Here is a 26,642-nt window from a genome sequence, read left to right as displayed (position 1 = left end):
TAGATTCTTTCTTAGTGCCACTAGATAAAATACATTTTTTAATGATTAGCTGCAGGTAATATTTTACACATTCTCCCTGTGTGTAGAAATGTAAAAAGTAAGATGCATGGGCCATTTAAAAGGCTGGAACATCATATTCACATACTTTGCTGTTTGAATTATCATGTAGCATAGGTATCTATGGTGAATACATGCTGCTCTAATTATAAGGACCAGTTAGGAGGCAATACTCAAACTATGTTTGCTTTATAAATCCAGTGGTTGCTCTTATAGACAAAGCATAGCTGATGCTTTAGTTTAAACAATTTTTGAGATAAGACCTCTTATTTTATTTTAGAAATTTATTAAAATATGCAGCAAAAAAAAATCACTGTATAATTTAAATATTAATTTAAAATTTAAATATAATTTAAATTTTAATATTTTGAATGGAAAAGATAGGCTTGTTTTGGGGCTATATATAGTATCTACTGAAAGTACAAACTAGTTTCCAAGCTCAGAATGAAAGATTTTCAACCAAATGCATGTAAAAGAACATTAGTAGGTAAATTAATTTTTCATCATTTTTAATCATAAATTATTTGTTCTTAAACATAATAGATTTTATTATTAATTTTATTTCTCAACTTAAGTTGTCAGGTGGATTGAATTTGGTCAGATAAGAATTTGGTCAGAGAGAAATACATCTGGTGTTTTTCTTCAGCATGTCCAATTGAGTCAAACTTGTTATCTTTTCTTGGCTAAATCTATAATAAACAGCCTAGTCTCAAACAATAATATAATTCATCTTATGAGAATCTGTTTACAGCATTTATGTCCTGTTTCCTCAGTATGGGAGACTAAAAAGATCACAGTTCTTTTAGTAATGAAATTAATGTGACTCTACATCTTTTAGGATAATCCCATTTACTTGAGAGTGTTACTTATGTAATGCAGATATTTTCCCTTTATTAGAGGCATTATCTGAACTCAGGACCTTGATTTTGATGCTAGGGGCCACAATAATGTCATGGGATGCTGTTTGGTTACTCTATATCACTAAGCTACACACTCTGAGAATGACCAGTGAGAAATCTAGCATTATGTACCACTACTAATATCATGGAAGCATCAGAGAGCTGTCTTGAAATATCACTGTCCCAAAAGCTTGCTGCATAGGACAGTACTGGTTCCATATATCTCAAGGAGAAATATCTTTACAAGAGTCACCACTGCATGTGAAGAATTGTGATTCCTGTTTGCTGTTGTACAAATCTAATCATTTCACTGCTGATCCAGCTAGATAATTTCAAGATAACCACAGGAGATAGGAAAGGTAAGTGAACCTCCTTTTCCCTTTCAAAATTATACTCAAGCTGTAGTCCCTCCATACTTTTAGATATCTGGGCTCCTACTTTTACAATAAACATTTTTATTTATGTATAGCTGTTAAGCACAAGTCATGCTCTTAACACTGAACAAATGGATTAGGGAATTGGACCCATAGAGATTTTGGGCTTCAGGAATATTGATTCCACTATAGGTGCTTCTCCACTGGGATTGCCTGCAGTTGAAAGGGTCAGTTCTCTCTGAGTGCAATCTCTCAAGAGAAAATTCCTGCCTCCTAATCTCCATCAACATTTTCTCAAAAGAAAGAAGAAATAGGACCGTGATTTCTTCTTTCAAAACCAGTTATTTGCTCTTCACAAATTTTCCCAAATCTTTATTGGTAAATCTAGTCTTTCTGTATTCTACGGTGTAATAGGGGTGAGGCGGTCAGCAATTTTTGTCAAGCTCCAAAATTTGTTCCTTTGGCCTAATTGATTACAGCCATTTAAAAAAAAACAGCTTTTAAGGTAAGGGACTTTATTTTATTTATTTATTTTTGCTTCCCAATGTTTTATTAGTTAAATAATTAAAATCACAGGTTTTTTTTCTGTACATAAATTGTATTGAATTTGGTTTTTGGAAAGTTAATTAATTTATCCCACATATCCATATTTGATATTTCTAGATAATCACACTATCCTATATTAATATGCAACATTTTTTCATATTAATTATCTAGTCAGTATTCTGAAGTATTTGCCTTGTAGTTAGTTTGTTTCATATCTCTTTCAGAGTGGATGTATATTTTCGAAAGAGTTTCTAAGTAAAAGCTCTCTAATATTTCTTCAAATAGCTTATAAAGTAGATAACTTCTAATGGTGAGAACCTTCATGTGATGGTGAACAAATGTTGATTTGGAACTTTGCTTTATACATGACACCAAGAATCTGGTCCAGTGTGCGTGCTTACATTTTCCAAACATGCTGCTGTTTGAGTAAAGAAATGGTCATTATTTTGCAAGAAATCATTTCCTCAGGTTAATGTTTTGATAGTCCTCAAAATATTTAGCCACCAATCAGCAATTAAGTTTTATTATCCACACATATTCTTGTTTCAACTAAGCATTGTACTTAGAATAATGGTCCTTAATGATGACTGAAGATCTAGAAGTTCTTGCAAGTGAAGTTTTCCAATATTGTTTAAAAATAAATTATAAATTGAACTTTTGCAACATTCATTACAGGTAGAAATTTTCCAGTCATATTTTCTATAGTGCCTTACACTGATATATATGATTGAAGTATTCTATAAATGTTAGATTCTAGAATGAAATATCAGAAGCGTTGTTTGTCAGACAAATATTTGAGATGTTGCATCATGGCATGACATATAGAGATACTTTGCCTAGATCCTTAGTTATACTGATTGAGGAGGGCATCAGCTGAAGAATTTTCCACATCATTAACGAGGTTGTGTGTTTGTTCAATTTCACATTTTGCAGGTAACACTGAAGTTGATTTCTTATTCATTTTATTTATATTTTTGCACAACAGGGGAGACTGTGCTGCAGGCATTCATTGTTCTCCTTTGTGAGCAGTCTGTCACGATAACAAAGGTCAGCATGTTGGTAGACAATTTTTTCATCCAAGAGAGACTCTTATCTCTATACTGAGTTTATATCCATGTTGAGATTTTTCTATCCCATCTAAGATTGGCCTAAGACTTTTCCATGTAGATGACATTTATGTATTTTCTTTGCTATGTGTACTGTCTCATCATTATGAGTAGATAACTGTTTCCTACACATATGTTCTCAGTATGGTTTTTGTGCTGTGAGCTTTCCCTGATGCTCACCCACTAAGGTTAGACAAATGAGTGAAGAATTTTCCAATTAGAGGACAGATGATTGGTTTGTCTACTGTGCTCTTTAATGAATATTAAGTCTAAAACATTGATCAAAGTCTTTCCCTCTCACAGGATATTCACAGTTTTTCTCTTTTGTGTGAGTTTTCTCAGGAAGACTAAGCAACATAATTTACTGAAGGTTTTCCAACACAGAATGTTTATGATTTCTCTGTGGAGTGTGTTTTCTCTTGTTTCCCAAAGCTAGATAATTGAGTGAAGGCTTTCTCACACAGTTGACATTTATATGGTTTCTCTCCTGTGTGTATTCTCTCATGTTTACTAAGGTGACTGGATTGAGTGAAAGCTTTCCCACACACATGACATTCATATGGTTTTTCTCCTGTGTGTGTTCTTTTATGCTGTTTAAGGTTAGATGAATCAGTGAAGGCTTTCCCACACAGATGCCATTCATATGGTTTCTCTCCTGTGTGTGTTCTTTTATGCTGGGTAAGGAAATATGACTGAGTGAAGGCTTTCTTACACAGATGACATTCATATGGTTTCTCTCCTGTGTGTATTCTTTTATGCTGTTTAAGGGTACATGATGGAGTTAAGGCTTTCCCACACAGATGACAATCATATGGTTTCTCTCCTGGTGTGTGATCAATTATGCCTTCTGAATTTAGATGAATGAGTGGAAGTTTTCCCACACTGCTGGTATTCACACTGTTTCTCTCGTGTCTGTGTTCCCTCTTGCTGATAATGTTTAAGAGATTGACTGGAATTTTTTCTGCACATGCAACCTTCATATGGCTTCTCTGTTATGTTAGTTTGAGTGTGGCCTCTAAGCTCAGCAGAACTTGAAAAGGCTTTACTACACTGATGGCATTTGTATGAACATTTTCCATATTCAGTCATTTTGCTTCTTCTATGTGGGGATTCATGGCTGTAGGCTTTGCAACACAGATGATTTTCACTGGGTTTTTAAAAAATATTTTCCCATTCCATTACCTTGATGGTGGGTGTGTCATTTCTTCCATTAGGCTGAGTCCTTATCCTTTCAGGTATTGTAGGAGCACTCTTTCCCCAGTGTCCCTCATCTGAGTCCAGAAATCATCCTGGGAGATCCATGTGCTGTCTCTTTTACTCCGAGTTTGTCTCACAGGTGAGTTCACCCATCCACATCGGGCACCAAATGTAGGGAACAGGGAAAGGGGAAGTTACTAAAACCTGTGCAGTAAGTCCTAGTCTCCTGCGAGCCATGGCAGCACAAGGCAAATTAACTTATTATACAGGAAAAGTAGAAAAAAAGAGACTTTGAGAAGAAGCTGAGCTTTGGGCCTGATCAGTGCTGCTCTGGGAGGCAAAGACTGGGACTTTATTTTAAATAAAAAATTGCAAATAAAATACCAAGTGGAAACAAATATTTCTTTAAGAGAGTCTACTCCTACTTTTTCCACATCAGTTTTGCCAAGAATATTTCAGAAAAAAATATTCCCTGAATAATTCTGTATACATGTTTGCTCATATTCCTTAAACCAAATACACTGGCTATAATTGGAACTCTTAAAGAAGAACAATGAACTCTATTTAGAAAATTAGCATGAATTTCCAATATAAATATAAAACTTTAAGATATTGAAATAGCTATACCTTTGAAATTTCAGATAAAAAATAGTTTAAGTTTTAGGTATTTGAGGATTTATATTTAGGATCTAATCTTTTTATTTGAAAAGATTTCTTAATAGGATATGTCCTTTTTGGAAGAAATAATTCTGCAAAGTTAAGTCTTTCTAAACTGGATACAGCATACTTTTATAATTGTCAAGACCTCTATGGTATTTCAGTCAGTGAAAATAAAATCTATTAAAACAAAAGAAGTTTGTGCTGACAGATATAATCGTACATTGTCTGTAAGAATCTATGATTTTTCTTCTCTTCACGTAATGGTTTTTATCTAGATGTCCCCCAAAGCCTCATGTGCTCATGGACTCATAGGGAGGACTTTGGGGAGGTGACTGGATCGTGGGTGTGTGATACCAATCAGCCTATTAGCCCAGCAACAGGTACATAGTTGAATGTGAAATGGAGAGGTAAAGCCTGGTCTGAGGAGGTGGGTCACTGTGGGCATTGCCTAGAATGATATATCTCCCTCCTCCTCCCTTGATCTCCCTCTCTCTCTCTCTCTCTCCCCACCCCTCTCTCTCTCTGTCTCTGCATCCTGCAGCCATGCCATAAAGGTACTTTTCTTTTGCTGTGCACCTCTGCCATGTCTTCCTGCCTGAGAGTCAGCAGACTATGGGCTGAAATCTTTTTGAACTGTAAGCCAAAATAAATCTTTCTTCCTTCAAATTGTGGATGTCAGGTATTTTGTCCCACCAACAAGAAAGTAACTAAGATCCTGCATAAATATAGAATTGCTATTCATCAAAATATTTTGAAAGAATGAGCAAAACTTGAAATAATTTTACATTGTGAGAAGATAAAATAATTTCAATGTTTACTAAAATAAGAATTGAGAATTTTTTGAAGTTTATCTTTGAAGAAATATGGTTCAGAGCCCTTGCTCATAAGATCTGGTCTCATGAGGATGGGGTCCAGATTGCTTCAGCTGATCTTTCCCTTAAGGATCCAGAATACACACTTCCCTTTATTCCACTTAGGAGACAGTCATGTTTTATTCTAAACTACAGGAGTACAAAAGCCCTAAAAATACATGTTATTTTCTGGAAAAACAGACCCATGTACTGTACATTGAACTTTCAGAGTGTAGTTCTCTTCATTGGTTCCAGAGATTCCACATCTTTCCTATGTCAAAACATCAATGAGATGCTGCTAGTAGGTGATAGACATTTTCTGGCATGGTCTGTCTGAAAAATAGAGCAAAGAAATATTTTCACAAATTTAATTTCTGGTGAAACTCCTTGCTACATTTATAATTTTTTATCACTGTTAATTTTTTAAAAATTATTCTGCTCTATAATATATGTGAAAATCACTGATACAGGCTATGAAGAATTGATAAATATCTTAAGCATGAGGATAAGAGGATGAGCTTTTTAATTTAGACTACGTCAAAATCAACAGGACAAATAGCTTACAATCTGGACCTAGGATGACCAATGTTGATGCTATCTGTAATAGACTAAATAAAGGTCAGTGCTTAAACTGACATACTATGAACAGAGAACAAGGGGGGAAACTCAAAAGAAATTTCTAAAGTAGAACTGCCAGGATTTAATAATTGAATAGGTATGTTGGGTAAACAGACAAACTTGTCAGAGGATAACTTGAGATTTTTCTATCTGATGAATTTGAGAGGACAGACATAAACAAGGGAGAAAATGTAAGAAGAATAGGAAGAAGCCAATGACAACTAGAAAAATCAGTAAGTGACGAGATATTGAAATTAAAGAGAGAAGATAGGGCTGGAAATGTTGAAAATGGAGCTCTCAGGGAACATGTTATTTAAAGCCACAGAAGATAATGAAACCACCCAGTAAGAGGGAACAAAGGCGTGTAGCAGTGTTGAAGTTTGAAAATAAATGGACATATTCCTGGTACATAGATAAAACTGTGCACTTCTGAAGTAGAATGGTGTGGGGCAGACAGGTCAATTATAGATCTCCTGTAAAAGGAAACAAAGAGAGCACCACAAAGAACTCATTCTAAGAAAATACTTTAGTACTATAGGAAATTTAAAGTACTCATTATTTTGGTTCCTAAGACCATCCCTTGGTCTACTTCTGTGAATTTATGCCATCTGTACTCAAAAAATAAATATGGTTTAAAAAAGAGAACTAAAGTGAGAAAACAGAGGATTAGAAAGGCTACATCCTTAATCTGATCAAGATTAAGGATTGCGGGCCGGGGATTTAGTTCAGTGGTTTCCCTGCCGGCTACGCAAGCCCAAAGACCGGAGTTCGATCCCCGCTACCAAAAAGAAAAAAAGATTAAGGATTGGCCAAGTTGGAAGCATGGGAAGCTGTTCTGAGTGAACCATATGAAAATTGCAAGACTTTAGGAATATATGTCTTGTACTCTGAGTAATTAGTTTGAAAATAATGAAGCACAATGTAATAACTATTGTTATTCTTTTATTTTTTATTTTATTTTTTCATAAAATAAAAAAAAATGAACTCATTTGAATGTAGTCTGTGATATGGTCCTCAGAAAGAATGACCGAAGCCCAAGAGATGAAATTCATTTGATCTAAAGAGATCAAGGAACTAAAAATCATGATATGAATTGCTGTTGTACATCAAAGTAGAAATCATGTAGCAAATTCCAAGTAAAAGATAAAACACTGAATTGGTCCTGTACAGTTAGTTATTGATTAACTTGGACCTCATTAAGAAATTGAATCATTGGTGAGAAAAAGATAGTGTGGGTTGCACTCCTGGGATAGATTAATAATGGTCTGGAACTATGCTGTCCATTATATTAGGGACTAGCTTCTCGTGGCTCTAAAGTACTAGAAACATATGTACTCTGAATTGAGATGTGCTGCAGCTGAAATACACACCAGATAGTAATACATTAGAAAAGACCATATATATAATATTATAAATATATATTAAATATATATATATAAAATTGGTAACTTTATATTGGTTTCAGGTTAAAATGAAAATGCATCAGGCATATTTGAAAAAATAAAATTTCACCAGTTTCTTGTTATCTTTTTTTTAAAGATGGTTATGATAAAATTTAAAATTACCTTTGTGGCCCGCATTTCTAGGTTATATTTTCTGTGGACAAGGCTGACAAGAAGTTTAGATGATTTTAGATAATCACTCTTTCCCCTTTCTTCCTACTGAACATAAGTACATGCAAAAGCCAAAGCTATGTATATTTACGGCATGGATATGAAGCCTTAAAATATAGTAACAAAAGTAAAGCTATTTAAGTTATATATGGGATGGCTAGAAGAGAATTAGGAATAGTCTTCAGTCTCATTTCCTTTCAGACTCTGGATTTGGACTGGTATGAAATTTTGCAATGGTAAGGAAACAATAACTGACACTGTTCTGCTAACCCTAATTCTACGTCTATCTTCTCAAACAAATTCCAGTGTAGATTCTTTAACACCTAGAAAGAGGATGTCACTCTGGGTAACAGATCATTATACAGGTGATACTATATTCTATATTATTCCATATTCTATACTCTATTTGAGATAAAAAATAAAAAGCTAAAATTTCATATTATATACATTACAAAATATGCAACCCCTAGTATACTCTGATGTAAAGAGTAGATATATCATTGATGTAGCATATGAACTGACTTTAAGCTGCTCTTTTCAAACAACTGTCACACTAGTCTGGTTTATGTTCACAAAAAATAAAACAGTGCTTCCTTTTTAATCACAGAAGTTTGCTTTTTCTTTTCATATCAGTTCCCATATTAAAAACAATATCATTAATATTTTCTTTAGAGCAGTCACCTGTTTCTTTTTGAAGACAAAATTCATCTTTACAGACAAGTGCAGAAAAAACATGCTGACAACATATAATGAAAGAGAGCATAAGTTTAAAAACTAGTAGAAGGGCTGGGGATTTAGCTCAGTGGTGCCGCCGGCTACCTTGCAATCAAAAGGTCCTGAGTTCAATCCCCAGTACAAAAAACAAAAACAAAACAAAACAAAACAAAACAAAAAAGCTAGTAGAAGATGGTAAAGAGGCCACAGAGGAAACCATAGTTATGAAACAGTATAAAGCTAAGAAAAATCTAGGTTAGTGATACACAACTTATTTTACTGTTTCTAGAGCCAGGCAAAATGTTTGGCAATGAGCTTCATGGGAGTCAAAAAAGAGGGAAACACATTTTGATGAAATAATCACAGTAACAATAAGATATGTGTGTGTGTGTGTGTATAATTAATTTGGTAAATTATGTTTTGTTCTAGTAACAAGCATAAAGAAAATGTCCTGTTGTGGTTCTTTAAAAAAAATACTATGTGATATTGTTTCTTCACTTCAAGCTGAATTAAAATTTTAAAAACATGTAATAGAGTTTCTATTGGGCTTACAAACAGTCACAAAAAACAAAGGAACAGAATAAAACACCCAGAAATAAATCCATGCTTATATGGTCAGTGAATCTTTGAATATGCAATAAAAAGAAATATCTTCAATAAATGGGTTTTGAAAAAACAAGACATCCACATGCAAAAGAATGAAACTGGGCCCTTGTCTTAAATGACATGTGAGAAAGGAAATGGAGATCAGAGTTGGATGATGAACGTGTTCTGAGAATCTAATGTACAGCATGAATGGTAATGGTTGTGTTAACTAAACTGACTCTAATAATAATTACAGAATGTATAGGTATATCAGATAAAGCAAATACAGTTTTAAAAGAATATGCCTTAGGATATTTTATTTTCAAGGGGAAATTACTATTAAAATAAATCTGTAGTGGAGTGTCAGTATCAATCTATACCCTATATGTATATATTGACACATTCAAGCATGTTCTTTTTAATCAATGACCTTCTCTATCTTTGCTGTGGTGCCACAAGTAATTATCTTACTGTCCAAATTCCCATATTACATTATGAATATACGTCCACTAAAAATCAACTTTCAAATTCGAATTTTTCAGCATCGCAATCTCAGTAACTAGTCTGACAACAGATTATTTCCTGGAAGTAATAAATGAAAAAGAAATTAATATTTGTTAAAACTTTTCCAAAAATTTAAAGATGAGAGAACATTTTCTAATTCATTCTATGAGACCAGAATTACCTTAGTATCAAAGCCAGTGATCCTGCAGACAAAAAAAGAAAAAACTACAGGGTGCGCTAGGTCCCTATATCAATCTTGAACATTATTAGCCTTAAAATAAAGGGAATTCTGATAAATTCTATTATGGTGGTTAAGCTCAATTGCGTCAATTTGGCTGGCTTGGGATCTATCAAGGTGATTAGTGAAACACACTACTGAGTGGGCCTGGGTGGGTCATGGATGTGTGATCTTGGCCCCTTTCTCTCTCGCACTTTTCCTCAGCTCTGCTTCCTGATTCCCATGAACTAAGCAGCTTTGTTCTGTCATGACCTTCTGCTGTGAGCCAGCCAGACAATCCTCTGAAGCTTTGAGCCAGATTAAACCTCTCCTGATTAATCTGGAGTGTCAAATATCATGTCCTCACGAAAAGAAAGCTAACTAATACAACTACAACATGGATAAAGCTTGAAGACATTTTGATAAGTGAAAGAAGCCAAGTTTGAGCCTATTATAAAAAGGGCTAGGGATGTAGTTCTGTGTGAAGGCCCTGGATTCAATCGCCAAGAACAAACAAAACAAAGCAAAACAAAACACCCAATCCCAGAGATCCTGAGGCAATTGGTCTGGGATTGAGTTTTGGAACTTTTAAAGTAATAGTTCTCAAACTTTAGTGTGTATCAGAATTTCTTGTCTTGGAGCTTCTAATTTAGTAGATGTAGAGAGAGACTTGAAAATATGTATTTCTAACACATTGTCAGGGGCCAGTCTTGCTGCTAGTCTGGGATCACAGTTTGAGAACCAAAACCCTACAGACAATTATAAGTCCCAAAAGATAATAAAAGATTAAACAATGCCACAGGTGCAAATAACTAAAAATAGAGATTGCTTTGATTGGCTTAAAAATAGAAAGAGCCAGTCTTGAATTTAATTGTTAAAAGTTTAAGTGATATAAGCCAAAAATAAAATAGTAAAGGCCTAATAAAGACACAGAAAGACTAAAAAATGTTAAATTCAACAGACTGTAATAAATAAAATATTGAATGCAATCTGTCAAGGTGTTTAAAGGTTGGCAAACTAACATCTTTACAAGAATGAGAATCAATATTCTTCTAAAGAAGATACTTCAAGGTGAAATTTATTGATTCTTGCATGATCAGTTTAGAAAAATGTAAGAAATAATTCTTTCCCTACATGGTGGCACATATAATCCCAGTATTTGGGAAGCTGAGGCAGGAGGATTGCTGTGAATTTGAGGCCAGCCTGGGCTTCAAAGTGAGTTCAAGGCGAGGGTGAATTACATAGCGAGACCCTGTCTCAAAAATAAAAAACAAACAAAAAGAAACAATTCTTTTTCAGAACTGTGTTATTAAAGCTTCCCAGGGTGGCTTTTGAAGCAAAATATTTAAGTATTTTAATTCCAGAATGACTTAAACTTGGGCTTTCCTAGAATTTGTGCATGTGACATCTGCATTTTTCTTATTTTTTACTCAGTGCTTACTTGTATTAAATCTAAATGAATTTAGGAGCTCAGATTACATAGGGCAAAGAAAGTGAGATGTACCATGCTTAAAAATTGAATAAAAATTGTGAAATTCATAGAATATCTTAAGCCAATCAATAACTGTAGATAAACCTTACCAGCTTCTCTTTTGTTCAAACTAGTTTATAGATATTCAGAATTATTAGTGTCTTTTTAGATATAACCATTATTTTTAAATAATGTGGGAATTTCTTTGAAAATAAATGTTATTTTTTTACTAAACAATAGATTCTGTAGAAAAAATATAAGATAAACTGTAATTATTCATGTATTCTGTCAACTCTAAATGACCTGTTCAACACAAATAGCAAATGATGTTATCTATAGTGTTTTATGGTCTTCTTTCAGAAAAGAGGCATTTCCTGTTATTTATTTTGCAGCTTATCTGCATCCTAAAACATAATAACTATGGATGAAATCATTCTAAATTTAAAACAAGTATGTATTTATATGTGTGCCATTTTATTATAATGAAATTCCTACACAAACCTTGTTTTCTATAATGCCTCAAAAATAACCTGTTTTAAAAAGATGATTAAATGTACTTTGTCATGAACTTATGATTATATTTAATCTCAGTCTTTTTAATATCTGAGTTTAAATGTAGAATAATATATAATATAATATATAATACAATATGTAAAACACAAATATGACAATGAAGTTATTGAAGTGTATAATTTTTCAGAAACACTAAAATTTTCAGAATAATACTAAAATTTAAAAATATATATATATTTTACAGGAAAACAAATATTTTTCTTGGCATTTTAATCATTTGCTTAATTTTAAAATAATAGCCCTCCCAAAAATCCCCCCCAAAAGAATGGAGAGAATGAATAATTCAGCTTAGTGACCTAGGAGAGCAACTTTAGTATTCATGCAAATCTAATAAGAAAGAACCAATTCCCTGCTACTGATTCAGTTTGGAAAAATTATTTTGAAAATAAATTTTAAGATTCAGACAGAATTTCAAGAAAGAGAATTTTTGTGAGAAGCATGAGTCATGGACAAATATATGTTTTACCCTCTTCCTGTGTACCTGTTTACTAAGTCACTCTAAAATGTTGCTATCTTCCTTAACCAATTAAACCTCTTATGTTTTATGTTCTCTATAAGGTAAGTAGGAAAATTATAATATATACTCATGGATTAACAGAGCCTTAGAGAAATAGCAATTCCTTCTTGTTTTATTTTTCCAGAAATTTCCTGGAAATTCTAAAGAATCACATCCACTGGAAACAAGTTTAGTCTGTCAATTTCATGATATTCTAGAATATAATGTTATAATAAAGTTGTGATAAGAAAACAAAATGACAGCCTATACATAAACAGATCAACATATTATATTATAAACAGTCCATTGGGAATTAAGGGCTTTTCCCCACTGAAAACTACAAAGCTTTATTCATTTGACATAAAAATTATTAGCTACGTTAAGATGTATAAAATACTTTTAATCAATACAAATGTTGTTTATTTTATTTTGATAGTGATTCACCATCTCAAAATATCCTGGAGAAAATTTTAATGGTATAATTTTTTTTTTGTTTCAATGAAAATATGCCAAAAGTAATTGTTATTGTGTGAGAGCTTTTTACTTGTATTTCATTTAATTTTCTAATTTGAAATTCAATATTTCACAAAGGTGTTTACAGATAACCTTTTGATTAACTATAAATAATAATCATTGGTAAAGTAATTCATTAAAGTGTTTTTAATAGTTATGTCACATACTTTTTATGCCTTATCATCCTTCATCTTATTTTCCAGATAATTCTCTTTATATTAATCGATTTTATTTTTTATATTATATACAGTAAACTCCCATGAATTCTCTTGAGATAATGTGAGAAAAGTAGATAATAGGTGAATAGATAGATGTCTATCCAATTGATTGTTTACATACAGAGATAAAATGAGTTATACAAGGAAAGATAAAGAAATTGAAGAAAGTGGAGAATAAGAAAGAAAAAAGATGAGGAAGATAGGAGGGAATGAAACAAAGAAGGAATTTCTGTCATTTTTATGGAAGTAATTAAATTTTTGATTGAGTTCTGGAAAAAAGCAAAATCCAAACCAAAGCACAACAATTAAAAAAAAGTAACTGAGACCAAAACAGAAAGTAGTGTTGTATTCCTGTGTGTATCCTGGCTCTACTCCAAGTTCAACAGATCCAAAATTTAATTTATTTTCCCTACTTCCCTATTTTATTCCAGTTCCCCTAATTTTACAGCCTTCTATATAATGAGGTGAGGAGAAAAATATGATGCATTTTGGAAATAGATGTATGATTTTGAAGAAATGTATGAACTTTGACAAATTCTTATTTTTTCACTTTGTTTTCTCATCCATAGATGAGCCCACATCAGACTGTTCAGATAGGCTAAGTTAATACTTGGAAAAATTCTATTTTACACACTTCTCCCTTTCATATAGTAGATCTTCAATAAATAAAAGCAACTTCATTTACTGTTATAGTCACCAGCACATCATTTTTAAGTTCCAATTTACCTAATCAACTTTATTTATTTTCTTGTCATCTGTTTCTAAGTTGCAAGGCAAAAAATTTATCCCGTTTCCCACCTTAACTCCATTTTGTCTATCTTCTAACACCCTTGTATTCTGGTTGATGGTACAATAAAAATTCATTTTCCAAGAATAGTCCCTAGTATGTCACTTTTTGTCGAAAACATATCAATGTGTGGTCATTACAAAAAGGGTTTTAACCAAAGTTATGCTCAATCTCAACTGTCCTTTTCAGTCTCAACTACTTGTAATTTGGCTTCTTGTACCCCTGAATTCTGCAATATCATCTTACATTCCTTCTATTTCCAACACTGCACTTCTACCCAAACTCACCGTATTTTTGTCCTTGTCCCTCTGCTGCCTTCATTCCAACATCTTTCCCCAGAATATGTAGAATGCTCTCTTCCCATCCTGCTGCTTTCCCAATTTCCTACTAGTCCTTCAAAGCCTAGCCTTTGTGTCCTCCATGATTATGTCCTTCTCAACTTCTTCCAATCTTGGTTGCATTCTGCAAAATTAATATAGTTTTAGTATGCCATTGCTCATGCAGTACTTTATATAAAGGTTTATATTTTATTAGTGTTCTTGCCTGTTAGCAGTCTTACATATATTTATCTCAGAAAAATTTTAATAACTATGACAACATGTACCAAGTGTAAAAAATTGTGGCACAGATTATCAAAGATTAATACAAAACTAAGTCAATTTTCCCTCTACGTCCAAGAAACAAACTGCTAAAGACTTGTACTTTCTTAGTCATTTTTTTCTTTGCTTATATAATTAACAATTAGGATAAATTTATGTATGTATGAGTATGCACCTATTTTATTTCTCATTTTATCCTGCATATCTGCTCTTGAAATTCCATATTCTTTGAAAATTAATTTTAGTGCATATATGACATTTAATTAAAGGTGAATGTATCAACATTTGATCTGTTTCATTACCAATCAGTGGTAATGATCGTACCCCCCACGTTTGTAAATCATATACTTTTAAAAAGTTGACGATGTTTTTTACTATAACATTGTACTTAGTAACTGCTTCCTCAAATATTCTTTCCCGAGTGTGAGGCCTGGGTGTAAAATTACTATGATGACGTAGAGAATTCTAGTAATCCTTAGAATAACCATTTCAATGTATATGGCAGGAAATTTGTATATGTATACATACATAGGAAAAAGAGAAGAAGCATTGAAATAAACAATGGGAAGTAAGATTAAATCAGATGACAAATTCTGGAATGTATTAGGTAAGAATGAATACATGAAAAGAATACTTGAACAGCCAACACATGGAGATAAAGGTAAAATGTCAATCTGTACACAAGAAATCCTAGGAAAATAAAATATGAAAATAGTTTATATAGATTATTTGAAGACATCTGACCCATGAAATTACACACACAGGCGAGCATGTGCTTGCACACCCCTGCACGTGCATGCACATATGCCCAGGCATGAACTCAGGTTGAAAGGACCTAGACTATGCTACAGAGCTTACAAATAAATCATGATGGATTTATAGCAAGAAATTTCAGTAATATCAAAAACACACAAAAGAGAGAAAAACTTTCTAACAAGAAATTACAGATCAAGTAACAAAGCCAAAAACCAAAACTAAAACTCAAAAAAATTCCAGCATATTAACATTCTTAAAGAGAGAATACAGGAAAAAAAATAAAAAAGAAGAGAGAGTACAGGGAAGTGCTTAAGCAGGTTCTGTTAAAATGAGCTCTAGAACATTAAACAAGTTATTTAACTTCTCTATAGCTCAATTTCCTCATATATATAGAATAGAACATAATTTCTACTTCATAGTATGTTAATACTAATAAATACTGTAGAATATGTAAACCTCATAAAATTATAGTCAGACAGGGCCGTGGATTTAGCTCAGTGGTGCTGCTTCCTGCCTTGCAAGCACAAGGTCCTGAGTTCCATCCCTGCTAACAAAAAAATAATAATAATTATATATATATATATATATATAGTCACACAGAATAGGCACTCTATAGTTATAAACTGTTATCATGCTCAGATTTCTTTCTAGTAATATCCAAAGGAGAAATTCAATAGAGTTTTTCAAAGTGCTTAAGAAAAGAAGGTTGATGTTAATATTTTACATTCATTTGAACAATCATTTAAATTAAAGGGTAAAACCAAAATATAATAAATATAAGGAACAAATAAAGGTTAATATGTCAGAGATGATATTAACACCATTGTATTAATTATTAATCCTCTATTCAAAATTTATTGAGAGATTATTAACTGAGTATTATTATAAGTTTTTTGTCCACACTAAGTAATTTTGGATTCACCTAAATAAATCCTATGTGGAAAAGGGGTTCACTAAAGGTCACCTAGAGTTGATCTGATAAGTGATCAAAGTTACCTATATGGTAAGTCTTCTTTGTGAGGTTTGTAAATGGGAGACAGATCTTAAATACAAACCATCTGTTGATTTTCCCTTTCTGAATCTTTTCTCCAGGAAAGTTTGTTTACAGATGTTATCTCTGAGAAAGGGTCCTTGAGCGTGGCTTCAGTGGAGGCAGAAACCTTTCTTTTGAGTTTTGATTTTGGTTATCTGTCCTGTTGTGCCCTCTTTCACATAAGAAGACAATTAGTGATTGATTCCAATTATGTGTGAAAGTAAATATTTTCTAACAAATGATTGGTCCTAGGTTACAGGCCCTCATAGCAAAATGTGTGCAAAACATAGAACTTGATTGTTTGTTTTGGCCAAACTGTGTATACAGTTCTCCAAGTATTAGAGTCATACCATGGAATGACTAAAGATACAGAAAGCAATACTAAAATGAGTGACCTTAAGTTTTGACTGGTAAGAAATAACAATCATTGGCTAACTATCCAGAACCTTGGGACTACAATGATGAAAGAAAATAGAGGATGAAAAGAAGAAAGGAAGAAGGAGAGGAGGGGAGGTGAAGGAAGAGAGGGGAGAGGGAGACAGCACATGCATTCAAGGGTGGGTTCTGTGGCCCAGTCATTTAGATCTACTTTGGTAGATGTTTGGTGGAAACTCTCCATACTCTCCACGTCTTGCAGATGCCATCTTTATGATGGAAGCTGACTTCAGCCAAAGGCCACCTGCTGCCGAGCAATTCTTGAGAAGTCCTAATTTTAAATATCTTCATAGTATTTCAATCCTGTTGGGTCAAACCTTGTGTCTTTTTTTGTTGGGAAACATGAGTCTAGGTATTGCTACTTTTGTGTTATACTGTTATTCTAGTCAAAATTTCCTTCTGTTTCTTCCCAGTGCTGTTCCTAAGGAGTTTTTCTATGCTGCCTTTTCCAGATGACAAAGCTTTTGTTTTTTAGGTCACGTAGAGGCTGGTTGGGAGAATATGAAGGAAATGGAACTCATTCCTGTTGGTGATAAGGCTTTGTGTGTTGCATGAAGCTCTTATAGTGCTTTGCCATGTTTACCCAAAAGAAGAAAGAGCCTGATGTGGTTTAATGTGTCCCTCCCAAATCCATATGTTGGAAACTTAGTCTTCACATTCTATGTTAATAGTATTTGGAGGTGAAGCTTTGGGAAGTAATTGGGATTAGAGGAGGTCGTGAGGGTGGGATCCACATAACAAGAGTTGTAGTGTTCTAAGAAGAGGAAGAAAGGCACTGGGTTAGCACACTGGCTCTGTCTGCTAATGTGATGGATGCCCTCCTCCAAGTAATCATGAACAAAGAAGGCCCTCATCAGAGTCTAGCAGCACTATAATCTTGGACTTTCCAGCCTCTGGAACCATGAACCACATCAGCCTTTTTTCTTTGTAAATCACCCAGTCCAATTGCAGCCATAGCAAACAGACTAAAACTGATCTCAAATTGGAAAAAAGATATTCAAATTCAAAGGGACAGCTGTCACGTGTCCTTGTGGCAAGATATTAGAGTTAAAATGTGATTATCTTTCTCTACATTTCTGGAGGATTGAGGCTAATAGGGACAACAAAATTTTTGAGTTAAACAGTAAGTACTGGAGAGATAGGTTGAAATTCTCCAGATTGAAAGCACAAAATTAAGTAAATATTTTAATTTTTTATTTTTTTACTGTTGGCATGAAAAAGTCTCCTTGTACCTTGGGAATTCACAAACATTGATTAGATATTCAAAATCCAAAGTAAGGGCTCATGTCCCACTTGGACAGTTTTTTAAGAAATATGCTGATGCAAGTGAAGCATGCTTCCAAAGATATTCTTGGCAACCTCAGTGAAATTTCCCCACTAGTGTTGCTACCTATGCAGTGATCAATTTGTCCTCCTCCTGACAGGTAATTTCATGTAAAATGTTCTCAAAGTTTAAACTGAGGATCTCTGCTGTCATTCAACAGGACACAGATCATCCTCATATAATTTTTATAACTCATATTAAAACCCAGGTACAGTATCACCAAAAAATTACCAGAAAAGGTCTGAAGATGGCAGGTTCAGGATGAAAAAAGAGGAGGGTCTGTGAATTATCAGAAGCAGTTGCCACATGAAAAGATTAACTCTGAGGAAGACGTTTTGTGACAGTGGCAGGTCTTTTGGTTGATTCTGTAATGCCAGTAGCAAACAAAAATGTATATAGTCAACTTGTACTATTTAGAGATTCCCTTTGAGAGTTTAAAGGTAAATAGGAAACTAAGGAATTGATGTTCAGTGCAGTTTCACTGATTTCCACCTTCCTTCAGTGAGGATTTGGAGGACCATTTTCCATTCTAGTTTTTTCTTGTGACTTAAATCTCCTCTTTCTCTGCCTTAAGGCCATTCAGAAAAAAGTGGTGCGAGAGCTGGAGCTGGATCTGCCCCAAGCTCCACGCTCTACATCTCAATGTTTTCAAAAGGTAAGGAGACTCTCTCCACTGTCTCCAGTGCAGCCATTCCTTTGTTTGTTTGGTGTATGACTTCCAAAAGTTTTGGGTCACATTTTGTGGATTTTTCAAATCCCTCTGGTTTTACTATGGAATTTGGGGTCTTCTCTGTCACAGTTAAGATATTTGCACTAGGCAGTGCATTTTACCACATATGAAGTTCTTAACCACATGTAAATCAATTGATGGAGATCCGGTAACCCAGATTACATGTTCCTAGAGCCTTTGAAAATTGTCCAGTAAATTTATACCTATTCTGCCTATGTTTTGGAAAGTCTTTGAAAATTATTTTTAGCTCAGACTACAACCATGGTTTACTATGAACCATATGGGGTTTATACTTTTTAGTTAATTCTGAGAGGCATTTAACCTTACCGGGCTCCTTCTTGGCCAGAAGGAAAGTGAAGCTAAGTAACCAGACAGAGGGTTGCAACAATGGAGGGCCGTACTGGGAAAAGGGAAGAGTATGATAAAAACTTTTAGTTTCAAGTTGTGATTTGAGCAAACCTAAAATAAAATGTCTTTCACATTTTTCATTTTTCTCTTCCATGGAAGATATATAGAAGCAATTCTGGGATCTATTCTATTGTAAGCTCTCTCAGGCCAATCATAAAATACAGGTCATTGAATATGTAGAATTCTATTCCCTTTCTATTCCAGGGAACCTGTCAAACAATTTTTGTTTGTTTGTTTGTTTTTCAATTTATTTTTATTACAGGCCCAAAATGGCCACTGAAAGTCTCAATTAGTATTGATAAAATTATGCTATTTAGACAGAAGATCATATGTATTTGTTATACTATAAACATATGTAGGAGGAAGGAACCTGGCCTAGAGGAGATATGAACTTGAGTTAAGTCTGAAACAAACACATAAAAGTCTGACAGCAGTCAAACAGATGAGTCTTTTTGCGCCTCACGTAATAGGCTCCACAACCATATGGCTACATAATCTCCAGTAGCAAACTTGGTAAGTCTACTTTCTTCGAAGGTGGAAAACTTTGGACTAAAGATGTCTTGCAACTAGGTTTGATACTCAGCAATTCCTAGAAAAAAAGTCTCTTTTGAAATCATCATTATATAGTCAAAGCAAGAATTCAGACTCTTTGATAAACTTGTGAAAAATTTATGACAAAGTTCATTCATTTGATGTCATTCTGAGTAGTCTCCTTACCTTTTGACCATCTAACCCTCAGGTCTGGCTCAATGAATTGACATAAGAGGTTTGTGATTATCCTCTTTCTTATTAACTTCCTGTTGTTGATTCCCAAAGGAAAATAATGAAGAGATCGGGAATAAAAAGCAATGTTGTTAATAACATGGGAGATTTACATAGGAATACATGTTTTCAAGTCTCATCAAATAACCAAAGAATTTCTGAAAGGAAATCATAAGGAACAATATATACTGAGCATATGGTAGTTTGATTTAAAAAACTGGGACTAGAATCTGATATGAAATATATTCTGTCACTGTAGTCAAAGAGATCCCTCAAGCAAGGATACTCAAGGGGCATCAGTGGTTTGAACTATTTCTGAATGGAGGGTTTTGGGCTTTTGCAGTAAGAGTGTTATGGCTTGTGTTTAGATGTCCCCTCAAAGCCTCATGCCAATGAGGTGGGGCTTTTTGAGAGGTGGCTGGATCTATAGTGTGTGACGCTGGAATTGATTCATGGTGCAATGCTAGGCTCAAAGGTGCTAGAATTAAGGGTGTGAGTGCTACCCACCCTAAGTAGTCTGGATAAGATAAAAGGAGCAGAAAGTCCCTGTTAAAGTCGCTTGTTTGTTCTCTTTTTGCTCTGCAACCTTCGGTCCGCCATGAACTGTTGCCCCTCTGCCATCTGCTACCCTGCTTTGGAGCAAGCCGATTATGGACTGAAACTTCTACAAACTGTGAGCTAAATAAACCTTTCACCCTTTAACCTTAGGTGTTAGGTATTTTGTCTCAGCAATGAGAAAAGTAACTAAGACAGAGAGATACAAATAGGGTCTCTCCTCAACTTCAAAATTGTTGAATTACACCAAAATACCAGCAAGAAAAAAAAACTTTTAATAAGGAAAAATTGCATTTAGCAGAACTTACAGCAAGGATGGAGACTACCACTAGGGAGTCTTACCAGTAGCAGTGCTTCAGGGTAAGTGAGAAGTAGAATAACTGAAAGGCTTTGGGGTCTGGACTCAAGTAGTTTTAAGGTGGGTTTTTCAGAGTGTGGAATTGAGTGAGACTGGGGAAAGTTCATGATATAGTAGTTTAAGATTGTTTGAAACAACTCAGAGTCTTGGTAAGTAAACTGTTATTGATAAGCAGACTGATTGTCAGAGTGAGAATATTATTTTGTCTTTAATATATTCAGTTCCTGGCATTTTCTGAAGCAAATAGCAAATTTAACTAGCTTTTGAAAACTTGCTTTTCCTAGTCCAAAGGAAACAATAAAATCATGTTAACAGAATGGTCTATAGTTCTATCTAAGCCATGTTCACAGATTGTTTCAATTCTTAATTGAATTCTCAATTCTTCAATTCTCAAATTTAATATGAAAAAAGCAGAAATTTCCAAACTGAAAGCTATACACTAAAGGAAAATTAGATAAAAATGAAATAGCATGAAATTAAATAAAAAATAAAAAGAAAAAAGTCAGAAACAGCAATTACAGTTGGAGATTTTTAAGTCTCTCTCATATAAGATTCAAATATTACAATGAATGGATTTAAAATTAATATTCAATAAGGGAAACAATCAGTTACGTACATGGCCATAAAAAAAGCCTCCCTGCAATTTAGAAATCAATATCACTTATAGTACAACTAAATATAATTATCAAAAATTAGTAACAAAAATCCCTGTCTGTAAATTAAAAATAACAATAACTTTTCAGTTAAAAGAGGACTAAGAGAGGACAGGGCAGTGAGGGGAGGAGAAAGGGACGAAAACAAGAATTAAATGTGTTCTGCACATGTACCAGTTCCCCAACACATATGTAACCATTATGTACTGCAAACATGTGCCAATAAAAATAAATAAGAAATAAATTATTAAAAATATAAGATATATTTACAACCTCCTGCTAAGGGGTATTATTGGTCAAAATTGACAAACATAGGTAAAGGCAAATTTAGACCAAAATTTATATATATATATATATATATATATATTTTTTTTTTTTTAATTTTATTGGTACATTTCAGGTATATAATATAATGACATTCATCATTGGAAATTTGTACCTTTACGTAATCTATCTTGGTTCTTATTTTTTTCCCCATTCCCCTGCCCTCCCTTAAAATGTGTTCATCAAAGACTAGAAAGTAAAGAGCAAATGATCTGAGCAGTCAAGTATAATTGGAGCAAAAAAAAAAGCAAAAACAAAAAAGAAGCAAGAAGGAAGCAAATAACTGAAATCAGAAAGTAATAAACTCAAGGAGACAGAATGGATGTGAGAGAATGCACAGTGGACATATTGCTATTATTTGCAAGCAAGTACTATAATCATAGCAAACAGAAAACCAATAGGTAAAACAGACAGATGTTATTCTGGCTGTCCTTTTAATTTGGAATGATTTCTGGAAATGAAGAATGCTTTCTGGAAAACCCAGTGTTTTAGAAACCCAGTGTTGTAAAACCGGTCTTGCATGAATCCAGTGATGTACTCATAAACCAGAACAAAGGCACTTCTCAAGGTTTAAAATCCACTTGTGGCATAAAAGAATATTCTAGGGGGTAAGGACTGAAAAAAGTCCTGACCAACTTTCTTTTTAAAACTAATCTAGCCTCATATGTGTGTGTGTGTGTGTGTGTGTGTGTGTGTATGTACAATGTATGTGTATATGTGTACAATGGTACCTCAATTTACAAACTTAATTCGTTCCATGATTCTGGAAAAGATGCCCATGTTCACATTCCTGCGGGAAAGATAGCTGTGGTTCTGTTAGTCACCCTGTACAGAGTTCACAAATAAAAACAAAATTTTGTCAAACGGCTCTGTTTGGGAACAAAACTGTTTACAAACAAAAGCATTCATGAATCGAGTGGTAACTGTGTATGTGTTTGTGTATATATATATATATATATATATATATTTGCACTCAAGTATACCATTGGCCAGCATTTTCTTTACTTAATGATAATAGTAGAAAGGTAATGTGTGAAGGGAAAATTTAGTAAGTGCAGACTGTGCTATTCAAACAATACAGTAGTTAATACATTTTGTTTCATTTTGAGTTTGTTGATTTTGCCACTTTCACACAATGCTAGTCCCTGTGGCTGTTGGAAATGCTTGAGTTTCTCAATTTTGGTTGCCTGGTAGGATCCTAATGTCCAATTCTTGTACCAGACTAGCTAAACCAGAATTCTAATGCTACATGCCAGTATTTGTGTTTTTGAAAACATGTTCTGTCATCTCAAGTGCAAAGTTAAAAAGCACTGTACTCTAGCAAAGTTCTAAGAAAATCACAAGTTCTGTGTAAATCTTAGCACAGTCTATCCTAGCTCTTCATTTTTTCTGTATCTTATATTAATATATATTATCAGGAAGTTAGAAAGAACAGTAATAGATTGAAAATGTGGAGATGCCAGTTTCAAAAACCTGCCATGGACTGACTCTGGCAGGAGAGAGATTTATAAAGACAACAAAATTCAAACTTGGCACAGTGAACCAGTCCCACACATGCAGGTAATGTAGACATATCTGAATAGTAGTACAAATGAAAACCTCTTGAAAATTTTAGTTCACTTCCAAAGAAGTTTTCTTACTACAGTATTGGCTCAAAGCCGGAGTGAACATCCCAGAAAATAGGACCACCACCTGCCACCTGGAGAATCCAATCACAGAATGAGGAAAGGAGTTTATTCGTTGTGGTCACAATGGAAATAAACAGGACTAGAGTCATAATACCTGTCTTCAGGGTACCAAGAATAGTTGTAGGATTAGGTACAGAACAACTATGGCAGGGAGCAAGAGGAATGCGTAGCCAAGTAGTTTTACTCAAAGTGTTGTCTGGCTGATCATTGGTCTGGTTCTGCAGAATCTGTCACCACCTAACACAGGTCCTCCAATGATAACTGAAATTAAATCTGAAGCAATCAGCATGAACTTTCTGAAACTTTAAGGGGAAATTTAGGGAAAATGAAATAGGCACAGTGTGAAAAGTATTAAGCTGGTCTCTTAACAGAGGAAAGTAAGAGAAAATAGGAAAGAGCGTTCAGTTGGAGGAACTTAAAGAGACACAGATCTGACTAAGATCAGACTGGCTTGTTACAATGAAAAGAGAGCAGCTTTATGTGGTGGGCTGAGGTCAGGTTGGTTATCTCAGTCCTGGTTTCCTACCTCTGGATGAATTTCTATCGCTGAGGGCCAATTTCATTCCTATGAGGTAATTGTTTCTGTGTGGTGGTGATATAGGACTTCCAAATGATACAGGAGAAACAATGTAACTCCCAACCTGCTGGATGTCAGATATGCCAAGTGCATGTTCCCCCAAATTGAAGAATGAATTCTAAGGAACAATGGAAATTAAGAGTAGGGAGAATTTATTGAGGGGGAAGGATATAGCTCTTGAGTCACAGGAGGGGACCTGAATGGGTTGCCCATGAGCCCATTTTTCAGAGGAAGTTTTATAGAGCAAAATCATGAGGTAGATACAAAATCATGAGATGGGCACAATGTGGGATGAAACTATGATCAACCAATAAGATTACAAGTATAGCTGCTTAGGCAATATTGACCCAAAGGGGAAGCAGGTCATGCAGCAAGTGTACATGGAAAGAACAATTTAATCTTTATTGGAAGAGTTAAGTCAGGAGGGTCACTGATGCCTTTCTACACTTTATTGAACCAAGTAATATCATCAGAATATATTGTTTATCCCTCAGGGAGGCATGCAGGCCTAGTCACTCCATCTTTATTTTGAGGCCACAGTTGTATGTGCACTGACTTCTGTCTACACTGACTCCAAGGGACCAGCCCTGGCTGACTGCCTAGAGTATGTCTACCTAACTTAGCTGTCTATAATAGTGGGGCCAGGGGATGATCTTTAATCTTGATTCTCATCATGGGATAACTTCTTACACTGGTGGTGGGGAGGAGGGGAGGGTGCTCAGGTCCTACTTGAGGTGATTCTTTCCGCTTGGGGCCGGCATCGCTTTGTCATAGGGTGATAGGCCTGCAAGGCTGGCTGTTCCTAGAATTTGAGATAAATTGGGGAGAAAAAAATGACCAAGACTAAGAGTAGGCTCAAGGAGCAAAATGGATTCACTCAAGACAATGACTGAGTCTTCCTTCTCACCCCCAATTTTAAAGGTCCCTTGTTAACAGTTTGAGCCAACACTATTTTCTGGTTACCAGAAAATAAACTTGATCCGAGGCTTTGTACATAAATGCATGCTGTCTAGACAAGGAATACCCTTTTCTGCATGCTGATTGGCTCACATGAATTACCTAACCATGTTCTGGGCAGTATACTTTATGAACATAAACTTATAGTATGGCTGATGAGGGAAACTGATCTGCCATATGGGAAATAAAAGAGGATCACAGGGAAAATGTGACAGATATACAGTATTTAAAATATCTGAGGGATACATGTGTAAACTAGATTAGATTTATTATGTAAAACTCCAGAAGTCAAGAGCAATAGATAGATGTAAGGAAATCTTCAGAAAATGTAATGCAAAGAACAAAGTGGAGAGTTTTCTTTCTTTGCAGGTACAGTATTTAAGCCTTTCAGTAAAGGAAGCCTCTAAAGATTTGAATAAGAAACTTTCATCCCCATGTAAGATTTTATGCACTTAGAAGATCAATGTATGTACAGTAGCTTGGAAGTAAAAATGAGGCTTTTCATGTTCTGCGAGCTACTACAGCTCCTCAGCTGGATCTCTGCAAGGTGCCCACCTTGTGCCACTGGAGAGACCATGCCACCAGCACCAGGAGACAGCTCCTGGGTGTTTTTCCAATGGGAAATGCTGCCACTTTTCTGTAGATGTCAAGTCCTTCCCAGAATATGCTGGCATGTATCCTCCTTTATCATCTGCTTTCTCTTGTAAACCCGACTTCTTGCTGAAATTGATGGCCCTGTCTGTACTATCCATTAGGACTCAGGCCCTTCTTTCCATCTGCCAGAAGTTTAGGATTCCAAAGAGTTCATTAGCATCTACCCCACCAGGATGAAAGTTGAGAAGTCCTGTAGTTCTTGCTTTACCAAGCAACTTCAAGTTACCCAGAGGAAGGAAGTGGGGTTTTGCTTATTCCCAGGTCCGGTGAAGGTCTCCGCCAGAGTGAAGACTTTCTCTCAAAAACTGTAGCGCTCTCGGGCAGGCAGTTTGCAGACTTCGCGCGGGACGCTGAGTGCCAGGCGCATCTCTAACAGGGCAGGAGCACTAGGGCTGCCAGGGACAAAGGGTCGGCTCCCTCCTTCCTGGCCACTGTACCTACTTTTTCTCCGCTCCAACTCTGCCAGCGCGGTCGCGTCGCCTCTAAAACAGGTCCTGATCTCCCGTCCCGAGACTGAACTTGCAAGTCTGGCGGCCCACTTTCAGGAAGGGAGGAGAAAGAGGAAGGAAAGAAGGCGGGAGGTGGGGCTGCGGGGGAGGTGGAGGGAAAGAGTGAGCTTCCGAGGGAAAGTGAAGGGGAGGGCAGCCGGGCTCGGCACCCTCCCTCCCTCGGCCGCTTTCTCTCACATAAGCGCAGGCAGAGGGCGCGTCAGTCATGCCCTGCCCCTGCCCGCCGCCGCCGCTCGCCCGGCGCGCACTGGAGGCTCCCGCGCCGCGGAGCTCCCGGCCCCGCCGCCGCCTCGCGCCCGCCGCCCTCCTCCGCCCCCCGCG

General features: G+C 35.2%; 1 long non-coding RNA gene across 7 annotated transcripts; it reads right to left on the bottom strand.

The window, feature by feature from the left end:
• Window positions 1-5,802: 5,802 nt before the first annotated feature.
• On the bottom strand, window positions 5,803-26,610 carry LOC101720315 (uncharacterized). 7 transcript variants are annotated; one of them, XR_015453430.1, is made up of 6 exons: window positions 25,714-26,610; window positions 20,002-20,081; window positions 19,204-19,276; window positions 15,811-15,898; window positions 14,287-14,461; window positions 5,803-6,023 (listed from the first exon to the last, which is right to left on the bottom strand). It is a non-coding gene; the product is annotated as an uncharacterized LOC101720315 (long non-coding RNA). The 7 variants fall into 7 exon arrangements; XR_002397653.2 differs by lacking the exon at window positions 19,204-19,276 and having other exon boundaries at window positions 15,811-15,901; XR_002397654.2 differs by lacking the exon at window positions 19,204-19,276.
• Window positions 26,611-26,642: the final 32 nt, after the last annotated feature.

Source organism: Heterocephalus glaber, unplaced genomic scaffold (assembly GCF_053883595.1).
Source record: "Heterocephalus glaber isolate CG9 unplaced genomic scaffold, H.glaber_assembly_v1.0 deba00001461, whole genome shotgun sequence".
Taxonomy (NCBI): Eukaryota; Metazoa; Chordata; class Mammalia; order Rodentia; family Bathyergidae; genus Heterocephalus; species Heterocephalus glaber.
The sequence above is the reverse complement of the archived record's forward strand: the minus strand, read 5'-3'. Positions and strand labels throughout refer to the sequence as shown.